The sequence below is a fragment of the Parasteatoda tepidariorum genome, chromosome 9, assembly GCF_982258835.1.
Source record: "Parasteatoda tepidariorum strain Cologne lab strain chromosome 9, Ptep-v5.0, whole genome shotgun sequence".
Lineage (NCBI taxonomy): Eukaryota > Metazoa > Arthropoda > Arachnida > Araneae > Theridiidae > Parasteatoda > Parasteatoda tepidariorum.
The window spans coordinates 102,261,064-102,280,952 of record NC_141763.1 but is presented as its reverse complement, the minus strand read 5'-3'; positions in this window follow the sequence as shown (position 1 = coordinate 102,280,952).

The window sequence follows — 19,889 nt, the reverse complement described above, 5'->3', positions numbered from 1 at the left end:
TATTTATTTTATTGCATTTAACATAAAAAAGAGTACATGAGAAACAATGCCTCTACGTATTTGTATGCTGCACGTTTTATTTTTGCATTTAAACTATAAGGTTTAGTAAGCTTTAAGGATATTTAACTTTTTCTAGTGGTTCAGTCTGCTTCCATGTTTAAAAAAAATATTTTGTAAAAATGCCTTTTCCTGACAGCGCACATCTTAATCTATTACAATGGTTATCGTGAATGAAATTTCGTATTTTCGATACTTGCCCAAGCCACATAAGAGCTAAAAAGAGGTGATTCTTTACAAAGCACCGTTTAAAAATTTCAAATCGGTGCTCTCGTTCTTACTGAGCATTCATCCAGACTTTTACTTTCATAGATAGAGGAGATATAAATGTTTTACTGTTACTCATGATTTGTAAGGATACTCTTACCTTAGTACTCTTTTATCTGTTTTGTAAAACTTAGTTATATTGATACTTACAGTTGATCTTATTCATGTTTCTGTACCATTTTGTTTACTTCATGTATTTTACGAAATTAAAAATGCACTATGTACTTAACCTTTTTATGTGTGTACGACGGAAAATAGGGTTGGATAGAATGGATAGAGATAAATGGACTCTAAAAGCACATTTAATTAAAAAGCGCATTTAAAACAAAAAAATGTTCATAAATTTTTAAGCACTCTTAAAAGTGCTTATTTTGCTTTTGGCAGCTCTCAAAAAGCCTCATTTTTCTTTTAAGAGATGCATTAGTTTACGAAGGAAATTTTATTCATTTAATACAGTCATTGTCAGTGCTTTTTAGTATATTTTTCTTATAATGAAATCGTATTTCATTTTAATTTTTAAAAAATCATGCATTTTTATGCCTTTCTTATAAATCTTTCAAAAGGAGTTAATTTTGATTAAAAATGGTTTAATGACAATTTTTCTTTGATTTACTTAAAACTATATATTCAAATGGTATTGTATTTTTTAAAAAATTACGTCTCCTGATATTTTAAATTGCTCATTATTTTGTTTGCTTTTCTAGAATAATGCCTGTTTAGTTTGAGAAATGTCTCTGAAAATTAATATGATTTGCTTTATCTTATTTTATAAAATAAAAATGTGTCTATTCCTTTAAACTAACTAATTTTGCAAGTATTTTCTTCCTTAAAGATATGTCTTTAACATTATTAACTCAAAATAAAAAAAATTATTAGCATCGTCTTTTATTTTATTTTAATTTATAATTATTAGAGAATTAAATTGATTACAATTTAAATATTTTCTTAATAATTCAGAAAAGTATATATTTATTTTGTCATTTTATATAAACAGCAGTTTCATTGTGTTTTATTGTCTTACTTTATCCAATTTAAAAATTAAAGTGCATATTTGAAAATTTTCAATATTATTACTGAAATAGATTGCATAAAATTGCAACTTTTTTTTGTGGAAAATATTAAAAATTTACCATGCAAATTACAAATATCCAACTAATATATTTCAATCATAATGAATCTATATAGATTAGATGACTTTAACTCTCATTTTTGCAATACCGATAAGATGATGATATGATAATACAAAAGCAAGAATATAGTGATTCATAAAAATAAAAGTTCTTCCAAAAATATTAATGATACTTAAATGAATCAATTGGTTCAATATTTACAACATATTTTATATTCTAACTGGCAAACGCACTTTTATTTTAAAAATTACTCAGAAATTTTAAAATATTTTTGAATTTTGATATTTGCGCTTTGAATTTTAATTAAGATTTAATTTTAAATTAAATTAATATAAATAAAGTTTTAGCAATTGTTTTTAATAAAAGAACAAACAACAGTAGTCATTGATTAAGAAGAAAAAGAATTGAAATAATGGAAAAAAACTTTTTCTGTTAATAATGTCCAAAATAATTTAAATCGCAAATCGTACCTCCCTTTGAACTTCATAAAAAATTGGCTACAAAAAATTTATTTTGCGCTTAAATTTGAAATCATTAGCCACCTTTGAAATTTTACCAATTTAATATTTAAACATTTTTGAACCTGAACAAAATGATCGATACATTTTTCAACTATTTAGATAAAATATTTTTGAAATTATGCAGTTATATTGTGTACTTCTTCAAAGGAAATATTTCATCCTGAATTGAATTACCCATAAATGAATGAACGATGAAAGTGAATTAATAATTTAAAGATCCTCAAAATAAATCTTATCCATTTGTTTTTATAGCATTCAAAACGAAACTTTATCTTTTTCAAATATAATTTAAGGTAATGACGCTTGTTAATTATAACATAAAATTTGAGTTTACCGTGAGTTTGGGTTTATTTTACTTGTTTTCTCTTCAAATTTATGTTTAATTCTATTTAGTCTATAGAGTTCATTGTAGACATCAAAATTTCAACTTATAATAATGTATTAAAGATGCGAATAACTTTTCTTTATCAAGCATGAATAAATTGATTTTTTCTAATAAGTTAAGCTGAATTTGACATTCATTTGTTTCATTCATTTGAAACTAATCTTATTTAATTGTGTTTAGTCCCTGGAAGGCGTTCTGTACGTCAAAGTAACAATTTTTAATAAGGTATTAAAAATACAAACAACTTTTTAGCCAACATGAATAAAATAGCAGCAGTTTTCCAATGAGCTAAAAAAGTCCAAATTCAAATACCTTCATCGCTAACTCTAATTATAGATACACATACATCAGTAAGAACATTTTAACCCTAAAAAAATGAAAAAAGAAGACAATTTTAACTAAAACGCAATGAAACACATTTAATAACTACCCTATTTTGAAGGAAAAAAAAACATTTAATGAAAGAATAATGCAATTAATAAAGAGAAATTTATCGAATATTTTACTTTTAATTAGCAAATGTCAGTTCACTGAGCGAGGAATCGAAAGTTTTCTCATGTATTTACAATTCAAAAAAAGACTCTCATAAGTTGAGTGTCTTTCTGTGCAAAAAAAATGAAGATATTAAATACGACGCACAAGTTTTATTCGTCGAAGCAGTGGAAATGTTGCAGCTTTCCAATTAATCCAGTTCTAAAGACACTTTTATCTCCGGCTCTTCTGAATTAAGTATTGCGCTTACGTCGTCCATTTTATTTTTTAATTATTGAATAAAAATGACCCAAAAAAAGTTTGAAAATAATTAATTGATTAAATAAGGTTAAAGGAAAAATTCATTCAATTTTTCAATGAAATGTTTAAGGAAAGAATATCGAATGTTTTCAACGAAGAATCGAGAAAACGTTGATTGTTCTGTTTTAGGGACATTAAATTCTTTGTTCACATTGTGCTTCTCAAAATGTTTCATTTAAACGATTCAATTTTTAAAAAAAAATTGTTTTTAAAATATTTTAATGCGTTTATAAAAGATGTAAAACAATACCTATATTTGAGTTTTAACGAAAAATCAGAAAAATTGTTCGTGTTCTATTTTGTGGAAATTAAATATTATTGTAAATGCATTGTTCGTACTGTGTTCTTCAAAATTATATTATGTTATGCTTCATTAAGATTGAGTTTATTTTTCAGTAACTGAATAAAAATGACTAAAAAAAGTGTGAAAATAATGAATTAATTAAATAAGGTTTAAAGAAAAAATTTGTTCACTTGTTTAATAAAATATTTAAAAAGGAATATAAATGATTTTAACGAAGAGTGACGAAAATATTAATTGTTCTGTTTTATGGAAATTAAATAATATTTGAAATTAGTAGTTCGTATTTTGCTTCTCAAAATATCTTCTTTAAAGGATTGAATTTTTTTAAATTTAATTTTCGGTATTTTGACTTTTCAAATATTTACAAAAGATGTTAAACAACACCAATAACTGAGTTTTAACGAAAAACCAGAAAACTGTTATTGTTCTATTTCGTGAAAATTAAATAATATTGTAAACGCATTTTTGTATTGTGTTTTTCAAGATTATATTATGTAATGTTTAATTCAGATTGAGTTTTTTTTCTTTTTCATTTACTTGCGGGAATTTGATTTTTAAACGTTTTAATACATTTAAAAAATATATATTATAATAATATAATTGAATATAATTGCTAATAATTGAATTTTGACGAAGAGTCAAAAAAACATTTAGTGTTCTTCTTTTTTGGAAATAAAACGGAATTAATACACTGTTCGTAATGTGCTTTCAAAAATGTTTCATTTAAAAACTAAGCTTATTTTATTTTACATACAGAATTTCGCATTTAAAAATTTTCAATGTGTTTGCAAAATATGTGAAACAATAGGGGACAGTGGGGTCAATTGTAACAGGGTACGATTGTAACAGAGCAAAAATTTCCAGTGTCGGGTTCTAGATTTGGTTCCTAGGTGGCGCACAAGGTGTAATTAATAAATCTACATGTACACCCCTGCTGGCAACCATTTTTATGTACTTTTGAAAGAGTTACATCACAAAAGATATTTTCACTCTACGTAAGTACTTTTTTTGGGCATTAGAATATTATATTGTAACAAAGTAATTTTGTTTAAACAAATAAAAATTATTAACCGAATATCTAAGTGGACACCTTAATTAACATTAAAAAAAGACTAGTTTTGTTAATTAACTAGCATTGTTTTTAACAAATGAAGCTGAAATGGCGTCTTGGGGACGATTGTAACAATAAGTAAAGGGACGATTGTAACAGCTGAAAATAAATAATCTTATGTTTACAAACCATTACTTAACTCTTTCAGAATCACCAATAGTTTCCTATATCATTTATATTATGTTGCATGTGCATTATTTTATTTGCCACCTTTCACAGCATAAATTGAAATTTTTAACCCCGTAAAGTTAAAAGTTTAACCCTTTAGGTCTCTGCTCATTATTATTTTTACTCCTAAAATATCACTACTATTTTGATCAATAAAAAATATATCACAACTATGATAATATGTATAATTAACTATGTTTCAGTTGAATTTATGAACTGTTACAATTGACCCCGTAAGTGGGGACAATTGTAACAAGTGCACGACTGTCAAAAATTTTTAATAACTAATATAAAAATATTTAAAATAAGGTATTTTTTTTTTCTAGTAGAGGATAGTCTACTTTACTCGTCTGTCAATTAATACTAATAATATATGGGATTTTTTGTTAGTTAAAAATAGTTAAGTAAAAAATGTTACAATTGACCCCACTCTCCCCTACTTATAATTCATTTGTAACAAAATGTCAAGAAAACAGCTATTGTCCTGTTTTTTTTTTTTTTTTTTTTTTTTTTTTTTTTTTTTTTTTTTTTTGAAAACTAAGCGATACTGAAAATGTTATGTTCGTTGTTTCCTTCTCAAAATTCTTTATTTATGGAATAGAGAATATTTTATTTTACTTACGGTAAAAAATTAAGTTAATTTTCTTCTAAATATAGAATTCTGCCTTTAAAATTTTTTAAAGTGCTTACAAAATATGTGAAGCAATACTTATAATTTAATTTTAACTAAAATTCGGGAAAGCAGCTATTGTTTTCTTTTTATGAAAATTAAGAAATATTGAAAATGCAATGCTCACGTTTCTTCTCAAAATTGTTTATTTAATGAATAGGAAATATTTTATTTTACAAGTGGTAATTCAGCTTTTGAAAGATTTTTTATACAAACTATGTAAAATCATGTTTACAATTGAATCTTAACAAAATAGGAAAATAAGTTATTGTTCTTTTTTTTGCAAACAAAAAAATATTGGAAATACTCATCATTTGCTTATAATGTGTTTATAAAAATGAGAAACGCTACTTATTAATGAAATTTAACAAACACAGGTTTATAAATGAATTTCAACGGAAAGTAAAAAACAGTAATTCTTCTGTTTTATGGAAGTTAAAAAATATTGAAAATGCATTGTTTAAAATCTGCTTCTCGAAATATTTCATTTAAGAGATAACTTAATTTTCCTGCTTTAGTTTGGCTTTTTCAAATCTTTTATGCTTGAAGCAACATCAATGGTTTACAAGAAACAAAAATACACATTAAGACGCAGAGAAAAAATCTATAAGCTCTGAATTTTTTTTAAAAAAATTGTGAAGTTGTTAATTTTTTTAATACTTTTATTTAGACTAATATGCCTGCAACGCAGTATACTAACATAAAATTTTCTGAGTTGAAAATATGCAAACTTATTTTTTGATAAATGTAAACTTTCATTTTACAATTTTTGAGTAAAATAATCCAACTAAGTGCGTAAAATACCCGATTAAGTTTAATTAAATTAAGAAATATATATGGAATTCATATTGAGAATTTATAAATCTTGTCAAAAAACGAATTTAGGAGAAAAACTTATTAATTAGAACTGCTTATTTTGTCGCGAAAATTGACGTCATTTAATTTCGACGTCATTTAAAAAAGAAAATAATTGAACCGGAAAAAATTGTGAAAAATGATGGTTTAGAAAATTTGAATCTCATTATTCATTTCTTTATTTTAAATTAAAAGAAATAAAAAAAAATGTTGGCAAAATTATTGCTCGAATAATTTTGCAATTAAAGTTTTACGTTTGCGTAGCTCGTACGTTTAATTGAGATATTATTTTCAAGAGGTAGTGAGAAATGCGAAAAAAAATCAATTAATTATAAGATACATTGCTTTGTTAATTATTTTATTGGAGACAAAAGGAAAATAATACATATTTCTTGATTATTTGAAAAAATCTTCATTTAACGTAATATTTTGAAAAGTTCAAAACAAAGAATCCGAAAGCATGAGAAAATACTTAAACAAACTTTAAATGAAGTGTTACTTTTTTTCAGCCATTCATTTAAAATTATTCCCGGAGATCAAGTTATGTAAACTTTAAAATGAAATGAAGTAAGGAAATATTATAAAAACAAATTTGGTGATGTTTTAATTACCTTTTTGATGTTAGTAAATTATTATTATTTTTTGTTCTTTCTCTCAGGCTATTTCCTAATCAGCAACGCCTTAATGCTTACAGGAATTGTAGTCATAGTTTTTAAAATTTATAATTAATTTCATACGAATTTCAATTTTAATGTTATTATTTCTACGAAGTTGAAGCAACTTGTTCTGAAGATGTTTATTCAAATGGAAAAGTTAGATAAAATTTTTAATAATCGCTGAAATTTTTTTTAATAATTTTGCTTTTTTCATAATAGCAATCTTTTAACATAAAATACCTTATTTTAAATTTTGAAGATGAATTAAAATCGAGACATTTTTTTTAATAAATTAGTGTAAAGGCTTTTTTTCAATAAATTGGTTAATAGAGCATTGAACAAAAACTGGAAAATTGGTAATTAAATTTAATAAATCAATAATTTTAAAAAAAATCATTAACTATTTCTCTAATCGATCTAACTTCTTGCGCATTCCAAAGACCGTCCCAAAATTGTTAGATAAACACTAATCCGGTTCATTAATTAACTCTGTTTTCCCACATCAACGTTCCTTAAAGTTTATTTAAATTATTTTAACTCAATTACGCCGGCACTAGTTCCTTGTATTTTTCTTTCCTTTCAATATAAATTTACTTAAATAGCTTCCTGATTGTATCAAAATGAAGACAACATTTCACAGAGAAAAATATTTTGTTTTAATTTAGTGGAATAATAATGGTGAGCCCCAGCAAAAATGAAACAATGACACAAACTGGAAAGTAATTATGTTTAGATTGATCTTCAAAATTGACACCAAATGGCATCATTGATAGTTTTATCTTTAAAGAGAGCTTCTCTTATAAATGAGAACAGAAGGTGGAAAATATTCTACTCATAATAATAGGAAAACATGTTTGGGAGAGAATCTGTCAAACAATGAGTTTTCTTTATCTATCAAATTTCTCGATAACTTCTAAATTAGATTTCACTTTTATTTGATCTACGAATATCTTAAAAATGTAATATAAATTTTTTTTCAAAAAAAAAAAATTCTCATTTTTTGAGTCTGTTGTTATAACTTTTTATCATTCTGTACATTTGTTGTTATGAACTATATAAGATAAACTCTTAAAACGTAATCGATTCATGCCAAACAAAAATTCAGTTTTAGACATACTTATTAAGTATAAATCTTGAGATTACATTACAGCAAAGTAAATGATTTTATAAATTTTGAAAAGAAATATTCTGAAAAAGATAACTGTATAATTTCAAATGTTTATTTACAATTTAAACAATACAAATTTTAATTTTGAAGCTCTTAATCGATATTTTCTTTTATTTTCAATTTGCCTTGCATGCTTCAGGTTGCAAGTGTGCTATAATGAAAAATATTTCAACGCTTCTTTTTGAAATATATTGTAGAGTATAAAAGGAAGGGAAAGTCAGGTTGTAATTATAAAAATAATTCAAACCACATAATAACCAAAAGATTATGACTGATTACATTTTTCTATTTGCATTACATTTTTCTGATGTAAGTTCGCTACTGTAAACAATACTTCTACGCTATTGTTAGTAGAGACACTGTAAAAAACTCCGGATTAATTTACGGTAAAAAGTATCGTCACTGAGGGTACTTAAACTTTCAATCAGTGTCTACAGCTAACTTGTGAGCCGCGACCCACGAGTTGAAAAGCGCTGCTCTTTATTGTTCAATTAATTTTTAACTTTTGTTTAATAAAAATATACTATTTTTCTACATTCGTAAGTAGTTTTAATTTAGTTTTATTAACAATCAATTATTGCCTATTCACAAATGAGGTCAGATATTGGCGGAAGTTTGAGAAATTGTGCCAGTTTGTGAAAAGGGAAGATAAATAGTTTTTAAAAAAAAATGGCAATTTTTCTCCTTGTGTTATTTATTATAGCAATTTTTCTCCTTTTTTTATCTGTATGTTTATAAATAATTATTGCAATTAATAATTCATAAGTGGCATTAAAACAGAATCAAAAAAAAATTTGATGACATAGCGCTTATTTTCTAAAATGCTTGTATATTTTTATGAAATACAGCGTGACATGTGACAAGAGGGGGGGAGGGGTAAAGTGAAGAGTGACGGAAGGGAGGTAAACAATTTGAAAAAGTGATGACACAATTTATGGAATGTTCCCTTATATATCAGACAGATTTTCTACACGTTTTTATGTCAGCGTAATGAACGTGAATGTTATTAAATTAGATATATTTAAGTAAATAAATAAGAATATATATAATATGCAAATGCCATAACTTTTATTGTATGAGCAAAAAATATTCCTGTTATGTTAGAATAATGCATATAATTTTTATTATTATATATATTTTTGAAAATATTCCTAATATATTATTATAATATATCTAATTAATAGTATTTATGTTATTTAAAATATTCTTATAGTTCTATAATAATATAAATAATTTATATTGTACTCAATTTAAACAAAAAAAGATTTAAGTTTATATTTCATTACCTTGATTTACTACATGTTAGATTTTTAAAAAAATTCGGACAAAATAGTAAAAAGATTATTTATGATGGTATCTTGTTATTTAGAATGAAATTTCAAAACTAACTTTTATTCCATAAATAAGGCTTTGTTTTCAATTTCTATTAATTCTCTAGAGAAATGGTTTGATGTCAAAACATTTCCATAACTTAAAAATGAACAGTTAAAAATAATTTAGGTTTATTTTCGAATAATTTAAAATGTTCTGCGTGATCTTTTAAAATATTCCTAACTTTCGATGAATTTCATCATAGATATTATCTCGTTAAATTTTTCGATAACAAGATTCTGATGAGAGATTTTGAAAGATCTTTTATAATTTAAGGTAATTTACGTTCCTCTGAGACAGTGAACTGGAAATTTAAATAGTTAACATGAATAAATAATGAAATAGCTTCATCGTAACTATACTGTTGCACTTTTTATCGAAAACAATTGAAATAAATAGCAATTGAAAATTTATTCGAATATGAAATGAGTTGAATTTACCAAACAAAAATATCGTTATAACTTAAAACAAACGTTCTGAGGCTTTTTTCTAATATGCTAAGTACAAAAATATGTTCGAAATTCAAACTGCAGAAAACATCTCTAGGCGATTATTTTTCAGGATATACATTGAGAAATCACGTATTTCATATGCTTCTTAAATTTTTCTTAAGATTTCATACAAATATAAGATACATTTAGAGAGAATAGATCATGAAAGATCTTCAAAAAGAATGGTTAAGTTAAAAATTAATTTTCTTTCCAAATGTAAAAAAACATAATTATATGAATGAAATTCCATAACTTTTTGTTTTTTGACAACTGGAAGATATTTCCAAAATATAAAAGTATCGTGTTAAAATAAAACTGACAATAATACGTGACTCCAAATAATTTATCTATTTTTTTACGAAAATCTGTTAACATGATTGAAAACATGATCTGTTAACATGATCTGTTAACATGACATGATTAAAATATTTTGTTTCAATTAGAATTAATTTAAACTATTCAATTTTAACTATTTCTAGAGAGAATTTTATTCGAAAGAGAATTTTAAGAGAGAGAGAGAGAGTGAGAGAGAGAGAGATCTAGAACACATTAACTACGCAAGATTTACCTCACCCACTTCCCTTATTTTTTGAATGATAACAAGCGAAATTTTTATCTGTTTATTTTTCTCTATTGTTTTATTACATAAAACTAATTCTGATATTTAATTATTAAATAAGTGCTTACATTAACTGTTAAAAGTAGATGTAGATAAGATTTTTCTTAGTATAAACATAACTTCAGAAAAGATTTCTTTTCATAATTTTTTTCATAAAAGTAAGTCATCTAAATAAATATTTTATGCACCAAACAAAAAAATTGTTATGTTCGAAGCGAATATTCATAAACGTAGTTAAGTTAAAGGGGAACAAAAGCGAGAAAAAAACTATTTCGTGTAAATTTATAAGAAAAAGCTTGCAAACAGATCTCTTTTATTTTACAATTTAGTGAGTTTAATCTTCCAAATTAAGACTGCAAGATATTTTCCAACAATCCTAATCATTACAAGGAAAAGTAAGGTATTCTTTAATAAATTAATGCAAATTCAAGATAATCTCTCTAAACTTTCTTGTCGCATTTAATCCCAGCATCCAAGGATCCATAATAATGCATAATCCTTGTAGTAAGTAATGCAATAAGCTTGTAATAACTATGAATTGCTATTCCTCGCAAGTAGTTCCATAAAAGGGTCAGCAACTCAAGGAACTGAAATCAACAATTTTCAACATTATTATTCAGTTCTTATCGGAGCATTTTAAAAGTCAATTAAAAATGAAGTGCATGAAGGCTGTTTTTTTCAAGCGATGCAGTAATAAAATATATATATTGCTTGTATAATATGTAATAAGTGTTACGTAAAAAATAACTGCCTGTATGCTATAAAGTATATCACAAGTCTCTAATAATTATGTATGTATGTATATCTACGTATATGTTGACCATGTAGTATGACTAAGTATGTATGTCTAAGTAGACTAGCGTAATACTTTGATTTTATGTTAGGAATTCCAAATTGAGATATTCACAACTTCATTAACATAATTGTCCATTATCTACATGAAAAGAATATTGAAGATGAAAGGGAGTGGGTAGGGCGTATACCAATAATACCAAAACTGATCATTTTCAGAAGTGTACCTCTTCTAAGAAACTACCTATGATATCACTTTAAAGTGTTTTGTCGATATTTGAGATTATATCTGTTGTATGCTGTGAAATGAGTTGTATACTGTTTTAGCGTTAACTTACTTTTTGAGTTATGAGAGGTTTTCGATGAAAGTGTTTATAAAAGTTCTTAGTTCATTATTTTTTTTAAAAAAAATTTTCTGCCAACGATATGCATTAACAGTTATCACAGTGTAAACCTGTAAATGTAAATATTTTATGAAAACAAAAACTGTAGCAATTTCTTGTTATGAGGCTGAGAAAAGGTACATCGAAAAATGTCAGTTTTAGCATTATTGGTGCCCCCTACTGACTCCCCTGAACGACGTTCTAAAGAGCGTGAGATTTAGTTTAACCCTCTTACAACCATCAATATTGCCAGACATGGGGGAATTTATACAAAATTTCAAAGTTTTTATTGTTTTTAATTTGTACGACTTTAAAGTGTTCTTAAGGATGGAGTTAAAAGCATTCACTTTTTTCCCCTCTTCTTTTATCTCTCTGCTTATTGTAAATGTATCAAAACATTTTTTTTTATTCACCCGTTTGCATTTTTTTTTCATTTAACACCTCAATTTCTTTTAAAATACATGTTTTAATAAACATATCAATAACACGATATTTTAAGCGAGAAATTATATTTCAGATTAAAATTCTTTTCTAATTACGAGAAATTTTATAAAAATTCTAAATGCATTTTTTGATGTATCTAAGTGAATGTCTTGTAATTTTTAAGACTTGTTTGAAAAATCCACAGTTCTATTTGTTTAGTTTATTAAATTGTTTAAGCATGCAAAATCTTACAATTCTGAGCGTATCTACTAAAACCAGAAGTGCATGAATTTTTTTTGCATCATCATCTGCCTTAATAGGTAAAGCATTTACGAAATATGATTTAAGTTCTTGACGTCTTCAACGCAAAAATTTTTAAATGAATGCATATCAATCTTTGTTCAAACTTAATTCGCCTTAAAGATAATCAAAATGTCTTCAAAAATTCTAAGATATTTTGGAGATAGAGTTAAATCTTAGGAAATTCTTCAGATATCTGAAGAATTTCTTTGGAAAATGATATTTCCTAAAGAAAATCTTAAGATTCTTTCTAATAGGGTGGTGTCAAAAAAAATCTGTTGATATCAGTTCATATATTGATAAGCAAGTAAAATACATAACTGATCAACATCTATTCATACAAGTACCCTACTGATGTCAGTAGACATCAGTTGAAGTGTGAAATACAGACAAGTATATACCAATAGAGTACCTACTGATCAATATCTATTGATACCAATGCACTGCTTATATCAGTTGAAATATCAATAGAAACAAATCCAGACCAATAAAATTCTATTGATCAATATATATTGATATCAGTACACTACTGATATCAGTTGAAATGTCAATAGGAACAAGTACAGACCAATAGAATACCCTACAGTTCAGCATCTATTGATACCAATACTCTACTGATATCAGTTGACATCAGTTGAGATGTCAATCGAAACGAGTACAGACCAATAGAAATCTATTGATATCAATAAATGTTTTTATTGATTTCTATTGATCATTTTTTCTAGGGAAAGCGTATTTTGTTTTAATGTTTTCTAAACACTTTTGGAAATAAAATTCTCACGTTTTGCAATTCAGCAATTCTTGAGCTGTTTTTCGTTCATTTTGAATCGAGTCATTTCGTCACAAAATCACGTGATTTGTGACGAAACGTGAACTCTCAAATATAGGCTGAAAATGTTTCTTCAACTCGAAACCTCATCGTAGTGCATTGTGGGAGATTGTTAACTAGAATGAAGACTAACGATCAAAAGTAACATGACAAAACTAGCTGATTGAGTTGGTCAATGAGTTGATCAGGAAGATTACGGGTTCGAAACAAGATTAGGTCATGAATTAAAATTTCTCTCTCTCTTTCATCTTTATGCTGCCAACGATAGATGAAATGTTTGATGCATTTGGTGCTGCGAGGTTGTGTTTTTCATTTTATTTTATTTAAAAAAATTGAGTGATGAAATATTTCTTTAATTTTGACGAAATTTGTTTCCTGGTTGAAATGTCGAAAGTTATTTCGTCACTTTGACAAAATGTTTGCTCGGAGCATATAGCGGGAAACGGTTTCGTCAAACGCGAAGAAAGTCTTGGGAATAAGTATCTATTTCTTGCAGTAAATAAGATCTCTCATGCAAATTTGAGTGGTCTTGCAGCAAATCTGCTTAGTCACTTTTTTCGATTACCTTATCACATCTACCAAACTTTATCACATTATATAAAAACATATTTTATTGTTAATTTTACCAAAATCACTAATTTTTGATGTTCTCATAGAGCTAGGAAAACGGTAAATTCGACCAAATTATGGTAGTTTTGACCCTATTTTTTTTCTCAGGGCAGTTAGTAGTCGAGGTGGTCATGGAGGTTAAGAATCCCCAAATTTCGTGACCAGCTACATGATAAAATCAATGTAGTCAACACTGCAACCTTTATTTCCCTCTTAAGTTCGTACCCATCTATCCGTGCAGGGCTCAAGTCACCACCGGAGATCAAAGCCCGGTCTTATAGAATGGCGGCCATGTGCTTCAATCACTGTCTCCCATAATTAGTTTTATGAAGAAACTAGATCATCTGTTTAAAAATAAAAAAACTGCAACTCTTCCACCTAAAGTCACAATTAATAAAGCAAAAGAGAAAAAAAAAAGAAAAAGAAAGAAAGTGAATTAAGCACAAATTGAAGTATATAAATGGACATACTGTAGTTTCAGTTCCATAAACAACAACCTTCCTTGGTGTCAAAATGTCAACTGAAGGTAGAGAAGTAAGGAGACAGATCTCTACCTTTATTTCTCTTTTAACACAGAGAAATTCTATTGTTTAAGGAACCGAAATTATAGTATGCTCCTCATAAACTTTCATTTGTACTTTATCCACGTTGTTAAACATTTAGTTTATTGTTTAGGTATTTTAGTAGCACAAAGTATATCCTATCTTTTGTTGATCCATAATAATAGTCACAACATTCTAATAATTGCTTTATTTTGTTACAGAGTATAGTGAAGTACGAATTAATACGAAATTCGGAAGAAAGTGGAATTCGAATTATTATATCATAACTCGAAGAGTTTTTTTTAAAAAAATACTTTCCACTCTCATTAATAATTTTATTCTAATAATTATTACTTAAAACTAATTCTAATGAATTCTACAGTCTAAAAAATAAAATAAATTAGAATTTCATTTTTTAGTTGTAATTATATTCAGAACCATTTTTTTTTAAAATAAACATTTATTCAGCTCATGTAAATCAGATGAAAATGGTATTGTTATTCAAAATGTAATGAATAGAAACGGCTTTTAAGAATAGCATTAGAATTTTCTGGAGTTAATTCCTATTTCGTTCAGAAATTGATGCCATTATTTGAATTTTTAATGACTTATTTTCGCAACGTCGAAGTTCAAATTGGCTTTAGAATACAGAAATTATTCACGGTATTATAAATTGCATTTAAAATGATGTTCTCAAACACATTAGCCGAAATTGAGATTTAGAAAGAATTATTCTTTCATAGCTGCTTGTGTCGTAATCTGAGGGAAAATTCCATGAAATTTGAAAGTACTCGTTACTGGTTTTATAATTTCTTAAACGATTTTTAATTAAAGTATTTTCAGTGTGTCGAGCTTGCCATGAAAAGTTGGGAAATGCATTTACTGACACGACCTTGGGTAATGTCTGACTAAAATTGAAATCTATCAAGTATGCGTATTTGAAAATGAATATGCAAATATAAGAATAATAATATTATTTTCAGTTTCTTTATATATGTTTTCTGAAAAGAAGTTTTATTTTTAATTTAATGCAGTTTAGTATTTAGTTGTAATATAATTTTTTATTTTCAATATTTTCTTTTTTACGGTGAAGCAAAAAAAAAAGCAAAAAAAAAAACTTAATTAAGATATGGAAGAAAAGAACTTCCTTTAAAAAATTTATTACCTATTGTTTCTTTCAATATTTGAAATATCAGTTTCAATTATTGATTTTTGCTTTATTGTTAGTTATTTCATTAATTATATATCTTAGTTCAATGTCGGTCGTTTTTAATAAAATTTTTTTTAAATAATTTGGTGCCTCACTTAACCATAGTCTTAGGTTAGTTAACCATTTATTAAAGTGTGAATCCTGAATTTGGTATTACATACAATAGAAATTATACAATGCAGAAAAAAAAATACTGTTAAAAATTATGAACGGGTCAAATCATAATATTTAATTTTTTGATTAGGCATTCAAATGGTTTTTCGTTTGTTTCGAGTACTTTATTCTAGTAATAAGATATAACTAGGTGGTGTCTATGTTTGATATATATATATATATGTATAACCGTCTTGTATAACACCAAATTTTTTGAGTTTTCGACTACTAATTCTCAGCTCCGTAGCCCTGTAATTTTAAACGCAATCCAGAAGACAAGGGACCTCCTGGATCAAGTATTGAGAGAAATTTGCCTTCGTTTAGGAGTTTTTTAATGGATCTGACCCATATTTACGTTACATGGTGAGGAAAACCACGAAAGCCGTATGCGTATGGGCCTCTCTGCCTAGGTCGTGTATTTTAACTCCTAATTTACTAAATTAGAAATATTGTATTCAATTTTTTTTTATTTCTGAGTGGTATAAATGAAGTTAATTACTTCTTTAAAACAGTTTTAATTCTCTCTTTGTTGTATTATTTTGTTTTTCGGATCAGATAAGACTCGTGACCCGAAAAACATGGTCGACATCAAAAAGGAATTCGTTGATCCACAAAACATAAAATAATTTTCTCAGCAAAGGATTAGCTAAACGGGAGGAGCAGAAATAAGTAGACATTTTTATGAATTTCAAAAATATTACTGGATAAAATCGGGATTTTCTCGTTAAAAGTGAAATATTCTCCAATGTACTTAAACATTGAATCCTCCAGACATTTCTGAATTCAGTGTTAAATCCGGACTCTCGTTAAATCGAATCTCGTTAAAAGCAATTTCGACTTAAGAAGATCATTTGTTAAGTAGTCTCAGTAATGAAAGATACATACTTACTCTGTGCCTATAGAAGCATATTATTCTGAAAATTGTTCCTAAATGAAATAAAGCTCCTTGCTCGGAAAAGATGAAAGAGAGTATTTATTTTAAACAAAAACCATTCATCAATCACAAAAGACGTATACATATTTTTTAAAGCTCCGTTATATGAAGAAATTCTACGAGTATATTGGTGCGGAGAAAAAAATTTTTTTTTTCAAGTTCAATGAAAATAAGTAAAGCGGGGATAATATTTGAACGGAATTTTTAAATTAACTAAACTTTTTTATCTGATAATATTTAATATTTTTACGATGTTCTATTTAAACAACTTGACGTCATTTCGTTAAGGAATTTTGTGAGCCTGCATACTGATGGATAAAAAACATCGATTTTCTTCATTTCTGAGTCTAATCCAGATCATTATGGATTTCTAATAAATGTCTATAAATTTCATAATAAGGGGTATAGTTTAGTTTACTGCAAAAAAGAAAATGAGTTCTTTCTGATCTTTTTAAATAAATGTTTGAGCAGTTTGTTAAAGGCCATTATTACACTGAAAATTAAATAGGGTCAAAACCACTAGAATAGGGTAAAATGTACCTTGTTTCTGGCACTAAAAATCTCGGAAATTTTTAAAAATGGAAACGCCAAAAATCTCGGTAATTTTTTAAGAAGCGCTCTAGTAACGATTTTGGTAAAATTGAGTATAAATATCATTTTTCAACGTGTCATAAATTTTGGTAAATGTAGTAAAATTTGATAATTTCATCGTGATATCTTAAAGCATGCATAAAAACTATTTATTCGGTTATATTTACTTTTCAGTTTTGTATTTCTTATAAGTAATAAGTGTGGTAATATGAACCTTAATTTTGAAAAACAGAAATCCCTGTAAACTGTTACCTGTATGCAAAAATTACTAGATAGTATTAAGCCGTACATTTTGGTTTCATAAACCAGAATTACGTTGTTGTTATTGCCCTATAGTACGATAATTTTACCCGAAATTTTTTCTCCTTTACACGACTTCAAAAGATAAGAAATAAATGCTACAAGAAGCGTATATTCTTAGCGTAACTAACAATGATATTTTAAACTGAAATATAAAAAAAAAATAATTTTTGTAACTTAATTTTTTTTTTGTACAATTGTTATAGAAATGGAAAAAAAAAGAATTTTTCCACTTCTTGTCCAACGCAAGTATTTCTGATTGCTCAAGGAAACACATATTAATTACTTCCACTGAGAAAGATCAATTAATTTTTCTCCATACAGAATTTTTAGTGCGTATATCAGTGGGAAATATCTTTAACTGATGGCGATTAATATATTTTTATGTATCATAATAGTAATCAGAGCATAAGAGCTAAAGAAGAGTTCTTAAGAGTTCTGCAAACATAATGCTAATCCACAGAACAAATTGCATCCGATGAAATTGAACTTACATCAAACAAATGAATCAATCAAAGAAATCAGTAAATGATGATTATTTTTACCAGCAGTATTATCAACAGAGCTAAAGAAAGAGAGAAAATATTGATAAACAATTTTATTGATTTAGTAGAAAGTATTCAAACAAAATTAGAAAAAAAGTTATAATGTTTTTTTTTTATTTATAGATTTTAGGTTGTAATGAACAATTCAATCCAAATTTGTTATGATGTACATCTTTTTAGATGACATCTTATTTGATGCTTATGGTAATTTTAAACCAAAACTTTCAGATGTATATTTTTGCGCACTTTCAGATAGCACTGTCTGAACAAAAAAAGGAAACAAAACTAAAGGTGAAACATCTGGCACCAAATTGGTGTGACACTATGGGGCACCATTTATGTTTAAAATTACTATAGCCAGTTTAGAAGTGATTAAAAAATCTGCATAATTATTTCGAAACTGAGATTTTATTTCCATAAAAAGACAAAATTATTCTAATTAAATATTTAATGTATAACTAACTATTCCACACTTCTTAAACTATCGCTAAGACTACCTTACCAAATAAATCTTAATACTTAACGCATAACTAATTATTTAACACTGCTTGACTTATTACCTGAGAGAACCTAACAAATCGATTTATTATCAATTTCAATATCTAAACTGTAGCGTTGACAGTTAAGATATTGAGAAATAAATATACAGACTAACTGTAAAAACAAGTATTGAGACAAACTTATAGGTGGCATTAATTGTGAAGTTGTCTCCCATTAAAATTTAACTTCATTTTCCAATGGTGACAGAATTTCAATCTTCGATTTGACTTCCATTGAGGATATATTTTGTCAGTAAGGTGGTTTAATGCAAATAATTTTTTTCATATGTGGTAGCAAATTTTTATTTTATAATAAAAAAACAAAAAGTGCAGATGCGTACTTGAATGAAACTATTTGCTACTTTTAGTAATAGAGTGCATCATCCTGGTAATTGCTTAACTTTTTTTATTATTTATAATTTCTGCATTTCGCAAAAAAAAAACAACATCTTATTTTTGTGAAACTTTTAAACTTGAGCCTGGCGAGTTATAAAATATTTCGGAAAATGAAAAATAATATTTTTTTTTTACAATCACAGTAAATTGTATAAACCCGCTAATGCATTCATTGACTAAGCCGTACAAGCATTTATATGCATAAAAAAAATTCTTCCTGCTTAAAATGTGCTTTTTACTAAATATTTAATTAACTCTTGAACTTTAATTCTCGATACAGTTGTTTTGAAAACGAATATCTCTATAATTTTTGTTTGGCAATGCAATGTGTTTTGTATAGTAATTACTATTCAAACCATTTTTTAAGAGAGTTAAAGATTAGTTAAAGATTGTTAGATAAGCAATCGTGTTATACTTTGATGATATTATGTCAAACCCTCTTATTTTATTTTTACTGAAATTTAGATCAGCTCAGAAAAAAAAGCAAAAGAAGACCGATTCTATAAATAAATAACTCGAACAATGAAAAAATTTTATTTCTTCTTTTCGTTTGAAAAAATCACAAAAAAACACTTAAAACTGCAATAACCTTTAAATAAATTGGAATTTAGACAAAAATTGACTGCAAAGAGGCCCAATTTGCATTTTTTACGACAAGTTTAACAGTAATAAATTCTCGAACTGCTTATCGAAATTAAAAATTCCATCGTACTCTTTGCTTATTTTTTAATACCTTCTCATTTTTTCAAGCTGAGAGTTTTATAATTGCACTGAGGGT